Here is a 12,008-nt window from a genome sequence, read left to right as displayed (position 1 = left end):
AGGGCAACTGGGCATAGTGGCTGCCGAGAACATGACGAAGTTTAGCGTTTAAATGTCCCAGGCATGGTTCTAAGCATTTTTTTTTTCCTTTGAGACAGGGTCTCACTGTGTAGCCCTGGCCATTTGGAATTCTCTGTAGACCAGGCCGGCTTGGAACTCCTGAGATCCGCCTTCTTCCGCCTCCCCCCTACCCCCCCATGAATCCAGTACTCACACCTGGGAGCCAGGTAATGAGTTTGCCTGAGGTCACCCAAGGGTCAGTGCTTGCACCGGCTACTTCCTCTGCATTCCGCTTACAAACCCGGGAAGAGCTTACAGCATTTGGGTTATTCTGTGACCAGCACTGGAGAGAAACACAAGGTCAGGAATATATTTCACAAGGTGATGAGGAGCTGGGCGTGTTCTCGCACGTCAGTGACGCCAGCACTGACAGAGATCAGAGATCATCAGTTCTAGGCTAATGTGGGATGTCCGATCTCAAAGCACATAACACTCACGAGGTAATGGGGAACCCCAAAGGGTGGTAGCAAAATAAGAGAGAGGGTCTCTCCCCAAACTGGGATGGTGGTGAAGCCAGTCTCTTGTTTTGGGGGTGGTTCAGGTGTTAACAATGGGAGATACTCAGTTCTTTCACCTGGTTTTTCCATCCTCTCTTGTCGCCTTGAGCAGTTTTCAGGGATGCCGGGTCAGTTGCTCTCTGTCGCCCCGGGCGGCCATTCGGGGAAATGGCCGTGGTCTCCTCTCCACCGAGCCTGTGCCCGAACAGGAAGAGTTAAAGAGCATCTGAGACCAAAGAACCGGAGAATCCAGTTCTGTGGCCTTGGAGAGGATCTGGATTCACCTTGCAGAACCACAGTGACCTCATTTCAGTCGTTTCTTTCTCGTGAATCCAACCCTCCCTTAGACTTTTAATTCTCTCCTGCAACCTTTAAGATACAGGAGTGGGTTAGGTCTGTGATAGCCCCTCAACAAAGCCACAATGAGATGGGCTTGGCCTTCTTTGTTTTCTTTATTATTAAAATTGTTAATGAAATAAAACCCAACTGCAGGCTGGGCAGTGGTGGCGCACACTTTTAATCCCAGCACTCAGGAGACAGAGGCAGGTGGATCTCTTGAGTTTGAGACCAGCCTGGTCTACAGAGTGAGTTCCAGGACAGCCAGGGCTACACAGAGAAACCCTGTCTTGAAAAAATCAAAACAAACCAGAACAAAAACTACATTTGCCAAATTGATAATAGAGTCCGATTGGCACTAACAGGCAATTTTTTTTTTCGGGGGGGGGGGGGGCGGGAACCAATGGAGGCAAGGTCTCATGTATTCTAGGCAGGCCTTGAACTCAGGATGCACTAACCTTGAACTCTCATCCTCCTTTCTCCACCTTTGGAGTGCACCAGCACACCTGTACGGGAATGGGGCTTTTGCAAGCTAACAACACTCTACCAACTGAGCAACATCCCCAGCCACCTCTTGCCTCCGTTTCGGGTCTTTATAGCCCAGGCTGGTTTATGTGGTGCTGGGGAAGGGGGGGTTGAGCCCTAAAATTGCATACATCCACGTTAGGCAGACACTTCACTGAGCTCTGCCCTCCAGCTCCGCCCACTGTGTTATTTCTCTGCATACTTATGGTTTGTGTCTCTCCCAGTCCAGAACTTTTAAACTCCCTGGGAAGCTTCATCCCTGCATCAGAATCCCTGTCTGAGTGTTCTTTTCCTGTGTTATTAAACTCCTCCGACAAAAGCAACTTAAAGGAGGCAGGCTTTGTGCTGGCCCACAGGTGAAGGGCGTAGGCCGTCTTGGTGGAGCGATCGAGGCAGCTGGGCCCATCACACCTTCAGCTGATAAACAGTGCTGGATGCATGCTGCCACCCAGCTCCCTTTCTCCAGGTACACAGTACAGGATCCCAACGGGATGGCACCACGCACAGTGGGCGGATCTTCCCACCTTACAAGCTCAGTCAGGATAACCCTACTGAGGCAGCCCAGCAGCTTATCACCCAGGTGGCCCTAGATCTGTCGCGTTGATAGTACCAGTCATCGTGTCCTGGGACCTAAAGCAGTTGCTGGCATCCAGAAGGGGCGGGGACTCAGCATGGCTCCTCAGAGCATGGCGCCTTCCCACATTAAAGGGGTCTTGGAGTCAGCACAGAACACACACAGACACCAAATTCTCAGCCCAAAGGAGAGTTTACTTACCCAGAGGGGACAAGCAGAGGGACTGCCTCTGTATCAGGCAAAGAGAGCAGCAGGTGCCCCTGCAGGAATAGTGTGTAAGGAGAAGAAGGGGGAGTCTGTACTAGGAGGAGTTGGTAAGTCCTGATTAGACATAATAATCGGTGTAGCCAATCAGTGTAATTTTGATTGCCGGACCTCGGTTATGTTGGTCTAAGGAAGTGGCCAAATATAGGAATAGACCTTGTCGACTGACTTTGGGAATGTAATCTAATGGTTTAGCAAGGGAAAGGGAAGCAGAGAGGGCAAGGCCTGCCATGTTTGCTGTGCTCAGGCCTGTTAGCCCTTCATTGCATGTGGATCTCAAGGAAACCCGAAGGAGGCCTACTCACCTTCCCCTGCTGTCCTCTCCACTTTCTTTCTCCCTTTCTCCTCCAGGCAGGCCATAGAAACTAGGATTCTTCACACCCAAGGTGAATCATGGACACTAACACCCCTCTCCAAAGCTACTCGAAAACCTGGCCCTCCACAAACTCCTTAATCTTTTGGGGGAGAAGCCATCCAGGAGGATCTCTCACCTCTCTGTGTCCGGTGTACGAGACCTTCATCTAGGAGGGGTCTGCTTCACACCTTGGAGGAAGAAGAGGCTGGGCCTGGGCCTCCCCTCCATCACGTTCCTCCATCAGGTCACACCCTTGTCTGGTTGCATTCCCCATGGCTGTCACTGCTTCACCAAACTGGAGCATGACAATAGAGAGCTCACCTAGGGTCTTTGGGCCTTCCTTCTAAAGCACCATGACATAGAAAACTGATTAAGTTAATTTGTTACACTTTCCCCCTGTTGATCTATCCTCATCAGTTTTATTTCACCCCTAGCCAGAAATTCCAGAAAGGCTGAGGAAGCTTCTCAGCTGTGTTTGGTAATTATGCGCTAAAAAAATAGTTGTGCCCACAGTGAGCTTCTTCGACATGGAAGTCATTGGATTCTCTGGAACTAGAGCTACAGACAGTTGTGAGCCACCATGTGGGAGCTGGATCTTGAACTCAAGTCTTCTAGAAGAAGAGCCAAGGCTCCTAACCACTGAACCAGCCCTCCCTTTTTGAATCTGAATTTTTCTTTATTTATTTTGGATGTGAAGAGATGGCTCAATAGTTAAGAGCAAGCACTGCTTTGGAAGGGGACCCAAGTCCAGTTCCAGGCACTCACATTGATTAGCTCACAAGCTCCTGTTAACAGGAGGATCTAACACCTCTGTACCTCTGGTGCAGCCATGTACACACACCACACACACACACACACAGATGCACACATACACATAATTAAAATCTTTTTCGCTGTGCATGGTGGCATATGCCTTTAATCCCAACACTTAGGAGAGGCAGAGGTAGGTGGATCTCTTTGAGTTAGAGGCCTGGTCTACATAGCAAGTTCCAGGACATCCAGGAGAGTAGTCAAACAAAAATTATTTAATAATTATTACGTGCTTATTTTACACGTATGTGTATAAACCATGGCACATGTGTGGAGGACAGAAAAACAGGAGTCAGGAGTAGATCCTTTCCTTGGGTTCCAGACTTGGTTGGCAGCAGGTGCCTTTATTCACTGAGCCATCCTGCTGGCTCCACACCGGGCTTTATGCAGTACTGGCCACGAAACCTCGGGTTTTGTGCAAGATGAGTCCTCTGTCCCCTGAGCTACATCCCCAGCCTGGCATTTAGTTATCGCAACAGAAGAAAGCTGCAGACACTGGCAGGCGCAGGGCTTGCCCTACCCCCTGCTCATCCCTTCCCGAAGCACAGTCCCAACTGCAGAGCACCTGTCTTCACCTCCCTCCCTCTGCCAGCTCTGCACACTAGCACTTTGTCTCCCTGCCACCTTGCAGGACAAGGACTCCAAGGACCGCAAGAAAGACTTGGAAAAGCTCCAAGGAAGGACTTCCTTGCCACTCTGTCACAGTCGCAGCTGCTGGGAGCAGGGGGGATGGAACATTTGCCACAGATGTAGAAAATCTTAAGAGTTGACAGAAGTCTTTGGCCTTATCTGAGCATCCAGAGCCTTTGGTTATTTTCTACCCCCACCCCACCTCACCATGAGGCAGGTTTTCTCTGTGTAGCCCTGGCTGGCCTGGAACTCACTCTGTAAACCAGGCTGGCCTCGAACTCAGAGATCCTCCCGCCTCTGCCTCTGCCTCCCAAACACTGAGATTTAAGGCGTGTGCCACCACGGCCTGGCTGCTTTTGGATCTTTTAAAAAACATTTCCAGGGTGAGAAAAATAGGATGAGGTGAAGCCTACTTTTTTTTTTTTATAAACAGTTTATGGACATCTTAAAAAAAACAAAATTGAGTCCCGCCGTGATCTACATAGAGAGCCGCAGGTCAGCTGGGGCTCAACTGGGAGTGCCTCCCCTTTTCTCTCCCCAATCCCAACAATGGTACCTGCCTCTAGGCTCGGCACTCAGAGGCAGGTGGATCTCTGTGAGTCCCAGGCCAGTCAGGGCCACATGGTGAGTTGTGTGTCTCGAAAGAAAGAAAGAAAATGGCTGGAGAGTCAGCTCATTAGTTAAGAGCATCTATTGCCCTTCCAGAGGACCTGAGTCTGGCTCTCAGCACCTATGTCAGGTAGCCCGCTATCACCTGTAGCTATGGCTCAGAGCATCCGACATCTCCATCACACTCACCCAGTACCTGCACACCATAGGCAGCACACACATAAAGGGTGGCGGTGTGCACCTTTCATCCCAGCCATTGGAATGCAGAGGCAGGCAGATCCCTGAGTTGGAGGCCAGCCTGCTCTCCAGAGTGAATTCCAGGAAAGCCAAGGCTACACAGAGAAACCTTGTCTCAAAAAAAAAAACTAATCATCATCATCATCATCAAGTCTTTAAAAAATTTAAACATCAGAAAGATTTTGAGTGTAAACTTACATACTTATTTAGAAAGAGAAATAAGTTCCTATACGTAGGCACTTTGGAGCTGGGCATGGTGGTGCTTATGGTGGTCCCAGTACTTCGGAGGCTGAGACAGGAGGCTTACTGTTGGTTTGAGGGTAGCCTGAGCTACATGCTGATTTCCAGGACAGCTTGATCTACAGAGTGAAACTTTGTCTCAAACCAGAAAACGAGACAAAATAACAACCCAAGCCAAAACTCAAGTTAACCTACCATTGTGTGGGTTTGTGGTTGTTCTTCCTTTTGTGGGTGTGGCTTGTTTGTTTTGAGATAGGATCTAAGTAGCTAGCTTAATTCTCTAACTCATTGTCTTCCTACTTCAGTGTCCCAAATTCTGGGGTTACAGGGTAATGTAGCCCAGTTGATTATGATCATTTAATCTGAACAAGATTTTTTTTTCCTTTACCTCCCTGCCATGCTGCTAATGTTTTTGTGAGTGCATTTTTTGTGCTGTGTTCTTGTCATCTAGCAAAGATTTCTTTGCATTTCCCATAAGAGAAAGTTCAAGCAACCTTCGTGGACAGTTAATAAAAAAATTTTGGGTTGGTTGCCTCAGCCATGAGGGCACAGGCTGCCAAAGCTGAGCACCTGATTTTCATGACCTGGTCCCACACGGTGGAAGGAGAGAACCAACTCCTTCAAGTTGTCCTCTGACCTCCACATGTGGCACTCCAACACAGCCCCCATAATGATAATTAAATAAGCTCTAAACGGCCGCTCCAGAACCGCTACATTCCTTCCCTCTGTCCTGTGGAGCACTGTAAGCTGCTGGTCACTGCAGAGCTGGAGTCGGATCTGTTTGCTTGCCATAGCACTCCTAGTCCCTGCCCCTGTAACGAAAGCAAACAACTGGTCCAAATCCAATGAACAGCTGTGAGTTTTTCCTCTGTCTCTCACATCTGAATCCATAGACCTCTTAGGCCCAGGTACAGCATACAGCCTTGGGGAAGGGTTGAGCATTGTGCACTCTTTGGATCGGCCAAGCCCAGAAATCCAGCCCATTTTGATCTGCCAGGGTCCTCCCATGTCTGTCACGGCCCTTATTATAACTGACACAGAGGACGTGCTGGTGCCCTAAGCACGAGCCATGCTTGGATCTGCCTGGGAAAGGGAGCCGACATCTCTGAGTGTCAGTTTGTTCATCTGCAGAATGGAGACGGTAAAGCCCACTTCAGAAAATGTTACAAGTAGCCAGGTCTGATAGCACAGGCCCGCCATTCCAGCTCCTCAGGAAGTCCTCCCTGAACTAGAGTGGGTTCAACGCCAGCCAGGTGACGTGGTTAGGTCTTGTCTCTAACTAAAAAAACATACAAAAAGGGCTCAGGGCATAACTTATGACAGGGCCCTTGCCTAGCAAGTGTGAGGCCCTAGGTTTGATCTCCAGTATGGAGGTGGGTGATCCTGCCAGAAATTGATATCCAAAGTGCTGGGTTCAAGGATCACTGTGCAGCTTTGCTTACAAAGGCTGGAAGTCTGGAAAGGACTTAAGTGAGATGGTGAGATGGCTCAGCAGGAAAAGGCACTCGCTGTTGAGCCTGAGGGCCTGAGTTTGATGTCCAGGGACTGACTCCCCAGAGTAGTCCTCTGGCCTCTACAGTCATGGTGTGGCACAAGTACACACACACACACACACACACACACACACACACACACACACTGTAATGAAAGAAAGTGTCAGTTTTCCCTTCAGAGCACGCAGGCACTGAACCGGAAGGAACAAAGCTTAGCTGGGTGGTCAGGTTTGAGAATCCTGGTCCAGCGGTGGAGGGAGAAAGCCTTCTCTGAAACAGCCCCTTTGGTGTCCTATCCCTTTTAGCTCAGAGCTCTCCCAGTGACAGAGCAGCCTTGGCTCTTCGGCAGTATTCAGACAAACAGCTTGAACGTGTGATTGGGGGTGCACAAGGACTATATAAACCTTTGGGAGTGGGAAGGGGTTTTCAGGGCGGGGGGGTCTATCATTGGCCAGGGCTGAGGTGCTGTGGATGCATGCAGGCACAGAACAGGGAGGGAGGGAGCCTTACTTCTGCCTGTCTCAAGACTGAGATTTTGGGGTTCAGACACACCTTGACCTTACTCTGGCTCCATGCTGGTTTCTCTGGTGGCACAGTCCATGTGCCCCAGAAAGTAGGAAAGAAACAACTGAGCACCCACCAGTGGAGACTGGCTCAACACAGCCCAGGGGAGGGTCCAGAGACACGGCTTCGTGGTGAACAGCACTTGCCGTGTTCAATACCAGCACTACATGTCAGCTCACAGCAGTCTGTAACTGCAGTCCCTCTTCTGAACTCCATAAGCACCAGGCACACACGTGGTGCACGCATACACACGCAGACACAATTCTCACACACACACAAACACACACACATACATACAATAAAATTAAACAAAACAAAACAAAAGGTCCAGGGATGGCTAGGCAGGGTGGTGCATAAGTTTACTTCAGCACTCAGGAGGCAGAGGCAGGTGGATCTCTGCGAGTTCAAGGCCAGCCTGGCCTACAGAGCGAGTTCCAGGACAGCCAGGGCTACACAGAGAAACCCTGGCTGGGAAACAAAACAAGCAAACAAATAAAACCCCAAACCAAGGCAGCAACAACAAAATGGTCCAGGGTAGGCATGGACAAGTTTTCAGAAGACAATGTTTTTACATATTTGTGTATTGTTTGGGTCTCAGGCAGCCCAGGCTGGTCTAGGACTTGCTATGTACCTGAGACAGATCTGACTGTCCTGCTTCTACCTCCTAGGTTCTGGGATCATAGGCGTGCATCTCCACACCAGATTAAGAAGGACTAGAACCCAGGTGCAGCACATTGTCTGTGCTTGCTCTTTCCTGTGTGGCTGTTCAGTGTTCCCGGAAGGAAGCATGAGCTGGTGTGGACTTCCAGGGGCCTGGAGGCTGAGGTAAGACCTGTTTCTCCCTTGAAGCTGAGTGTTGGTAGGTTGAATGAGAACAGGCCCCATAGCCCATAGCCTCACTTATCTGAATGCTTGGTCCCCAGTTAGTGGAACTGTTTGGGAAGGGTTAGGAGGTGTGGCCTTGCTGGAGGAGGCATGGGCTTCCAGGCTACAAAAGCCTAGGCCAGGCCCAGCGTCTTCGCTCTGCCTGCCGATACTGCTCCAGTGCCATGCCTGTCTGCTTCCTGCCATGATGGTCATGGACTAACCCCCTGAAAGTGTAAGCCAGCTCCCAATCAAATGCTTTCTTCCGTTAAGAGCTGCCTTGGTAATGGTGTCCCTTCACAGCAATAGAACAAGGAAAAGTAGGTGAGGCATTTTTTTTTCCTCTGTAAAAATGACTGTTTTATTATAATTTTAGGTATGTTTGCAATGTCTGCATGGGGGGGGGTACCCACGGGGGCCAGAGTGTGTTACATCACCTAAGGGGTTGTTACAGATGGTTTTGAGTCACGGGATGTTGGAAATCACATCCTGGTCCTCTGCAGAGGCAGCAAGCTAACTTTACCCCTCTCTCCAACCCCACGGAGTATTTTTTAATTACGTGCATGCCCTGATTTGTTTTTGTTTGTTTTGAGGTTCAAAACGCTGCAATTCATAAACTGCTTCTCCTCCCAGATTATTCTCTTAATGACCACCAGGAGGCAGCAAACACTTTCTCTCTTCTGCTTCCTACCCGGGGCCGGATCCTTGGCCCTAAGGGGCGGTGGCTGAGTTCTGCAGCAGGACTGTGGGCTTCGCAAGTTGAGGCCTAGGCTGGGATGCAGTCCAGGGGTGCAGCCCTTTCCTAGCATTTCATAGCCCCAGGTCTGACATGCTAAGAAAGAGGCCCCAAGGTTGGTGCCTGCAAGGAGAAGCTGGTACTGTGAACTTCAGCCCTGACCCCCAATTTGTAAAATGGCTTCACCAATTATGTTATTCACATGCTGTAATGCTGTTACTCACAGCTTGCCCAATTTATGTACAAAACATTTTTTTAAATGTTACGTCATTAAGGTTAAAATGGTAGTAAATATACCTTTAAGATATTTTTTGTTTGTTTTTTTTGAGATAAAGTCTCGCTTTGTCGCACAGGCTACAAACTGACTACCAATTGACTTTGTAACCCAGACTGGCCTCACACTCATGGCGCTTGTATTACTCAGGCCTCTAGAGGAACAGAACCAACAGAATGAAGACAGGCAGTGGAGGTGCACATCCTTAATCCCAGCCCTCAGGAGGCAGAGGCAGGCAGATCTTTGTGAGTTCGAGGCCAGTCTGCTCTACAGACAGTTCTAGGACAGCCAGGGCTACACAGTGAGTGAAGCCTTGTCTCCAAAACACCCATTCCCCCTAAAAAAAAAAAGAACTAATGGGGTGAATATATATTTAAATGGGGTTTATTGGATTGGCTTACATGACAGGTTAGAGGAGACTTTCCAGGGGGTGGACACAGGTTATATTGTCCAGCAATGGCCGTCTACAAGCTGATGAGCCTAAGAAGCCTTTGCTCCATGACGATGGGCGCCGCAGCAGTCCTGATCTGGTGTGGGAGGGCTGGAGGATTCCCGGGGAGCTGCTGGTCTCCAGCCCACTTTGGAAGCCTGAAGAAGGTGATGTCAGCCAAGAAACGCAGCAGTGGTCGCAGCAACAGAGCAGATGACTCCCCGCCGAGCCACCAAGGCAGTGAGGCAAAGAGTAGAGCTGTTCCCTCCGACCTCCTTTTCTTCAGGCCCGGCACTGAAAGGGGCAGCCATGTTTACGGCAGGTCTTCCTGCTCTCAATAACAGGGTCAAGAAGGTGCCACACAGGTGTACCCAGGGGCTTACTTCATAGCTGACGCCAGATTCAGTCAAGCTGACAACCAGGATTAACCATGACAGCTGTCTGCCTCTCTCAGCCTCCAGGGTGCTGGCATCAGGCACGAGCCCCCCGTTCTAACCATTTGAAATGTACAGTTCAGGGGAACTGTTAACAGCTACAGTGTGGGCTGCTGTCCCCATGATCTCCAAGCAGAAACTGAAGCCACTGAGCAGCGACTCCCCACTCTCACTTCCCCGCAAGACCCTGGGAATGTCTAATCTACTTCCTTGTTCCATGAATCACCTATTGTAAATATTTCATAGCAGAATGGTACATTGGGTATCCTTTTACAACTTCCTGCTTTCACTGGCTGTGTTTTTAAGGTGCCTCCATGTGGTAGCAGGTGCCAGCACTCAGCACCTTTTCATGGTTGAATAATGTTCTACTGTGTGGGTAAGATTTGTTTTTGTCTTCTTTTGTTAACAGATACCAGAGCGGTTCAACCTTCTGCCCCCTGGTGAATACTGTTGCTATGACCATTGTTTTGCTGGTGTGGTGGCTGATGTCTGCTATCTTAGCACCTGGGAGGTTATAGGAGGAGGATCAGAAATTCAAGGCCAGTATTAACTACACAGAATTCCAGGTACGCCAGGCTCTCTCAGGAGACGGAGGCAGGAGGCAGAGTTTGAGGCCAGCCTGGTCTACAAAGTGAGTTCCAGGATAGCCAGGACTAAGTGAAGGGACCTTGTCTCAAAACATACAAATAAAGAGATAAATGTTTCATGTGAGTCTGGGCTACAAGAGACCCTGTCCCCAAAGCCAACAAACAACAAAACAAAACAAAACAAAATAGGTGTCCATCGCCTGCCAGGAAACAAACTGAGATAATTTAGTAGTGGGGACTCTTCCTCTTGGCTGGGCCGAGGGCACAGGGAAGGAGAGGGAGTGGCCGGAAGATTCTAGAATTCTTCAGAGACAAGGGCAGGGCAGTGAAACTCTAGCTTGTGAGATTTTAGTAGGTCAGGGGCAGGTGACGGGGGGGGGGGGTACTGAGACCCCAAGATCCTCTGGATGCTGAGCCAGCAGGTGGTCACATGCCTCCCTCCCTTTGCATTTGGGGGGTGGGGTGGGAGTTGTATTGCCACGCATCCAGAGAGAAGGCCCGAGTGCCGCCTCCGGCAGGCTGGAGGAGTATCAGTCTGCAGTCATCATCTACTGATACTGTGACAGGCTTTTGAACTATTCAGCCAGTGCCAGCCTGGTAGGCAGGAACCACAGCACAGTAGCGCCTACTGTGTGCCAGACTTGGGAAGCCAAATGTACTGCACATGTCCTCGCCTCCAGCCCTACCACAGCTCCGTGCAGCACAAGCCTTGCAGATACCTTCCAGCTGAGGAATTTGTTCCATCTGGTCTGCTGGGTACAGCCTCTAAGAGAGTCAGAGCCGGGCGGTGGCAGCGGTGGCACACGCATTTAACCCCAGCACTCTGGAGGCAGAGCCAGGAGGATCTTTGTGAAGCCAGCCTGGTCTACAGAGTGAGTTCCAAGGCTACACAGAGAAGCCCTGTGTCAGAAAAAAAAATTTTTTTTAAACATATGAAAATGGTATTTTGGAGCTCAAATCCTGTATTCAACTCTGAAAAATGAGAACACGTCTGTGAAGAGGACATTTCCCAAAGGCCTGAACCTATTTACTTCAGGGGACCTGAGAGTCCTACAGACTTTGATCCTCTCTCTCCTCTCTCTCTTTCTTGGTTTGGGGCCTGTTGGGTGGAGGGACACAGCTGGGTCCTTCTTCTGATGGAAGCTCTTTCTAGACTTACACATTCATCCCCTGAAGTCAGCTAAGGATCAGGAGGCAACTGGGCCCGCTCTGCTTCTCCTGCTGTGTGGCTCTGGCAAGGTTATCTAATCTCTGAGCCTTCTTCACTCAATGAGTATAATGACAGTCATTCAGAGGGCAGTCAAAGGTCAAACGAAGCAGAACATGTGGCAGACAAGAGCCCCTGGGAAGCTGCTCTTTTCTCTAAGACAGAGGGGTGAAGCTGGGTGGCACAGGCCTTTAATCCCAGCACTTGGGGAGGCAGAGGCAGAGGCAGAGGCAGAGGCAGAGGCAGAGGCAGAGGCAGAGGCAGAGGCAGAGGCAGAGGCAG

The 12,008-nt window shown here is 49.9% G+C and overlaps 2 long non-coding RNA genes across 2 annotated transcripts; both read left to right on the top strand.

The window, feature by feature from the left end:
* The first annotated feature begins 39 nt into the window (after nt 1–39).
* On the top strand, nt 40–1,053 carry LOC129673282 (uncharacterized). Its single transcript, XR_008719638.1, has 2 exons — nt 40–500; nt 670–1,053. It is a non-coding gene; the product is annotated as an uncharacterized LOC129673282 (long non-coding RNA).
* Nucleotides 1,054–7,905: 6,852 nt separating this feature from the next.
* Nucleotides 7,906–10,643, top strand: LOC129673360 (uncharacterized). Its single transcript, XR_008719650.1, has 2 exons — nt 7,906–8,019; nt 10,342–10,643. It is a non-coding gene; the product is annotated as an uncharacterized LOC129673360 (long non-coding RNA).
* The last annotated feature ends 1,365 nt before the right edge of the window (nt 10,644–12,008 follow it).

Source organism: Psammomys obesus, unplaced genomic scaffold, assembly GCF_907164565.1.
Source record: "Psammomys obesus unplaced genomic scaffold, mPsaObe1.curated_primary_1811, whole genome shotgun sequence".
Classification (NCBI taxonomy): Eukaryota; Metazoa; Chordata; class Mammalia; order Rodentia; family Muridae; genus Psammomys; species Psammomys obesus.
The sequence above is the reverse complement of the archived record's forward strand: the minus strand, read 5'-3'. Positions and strand labels throughout refer to the sequence as shown.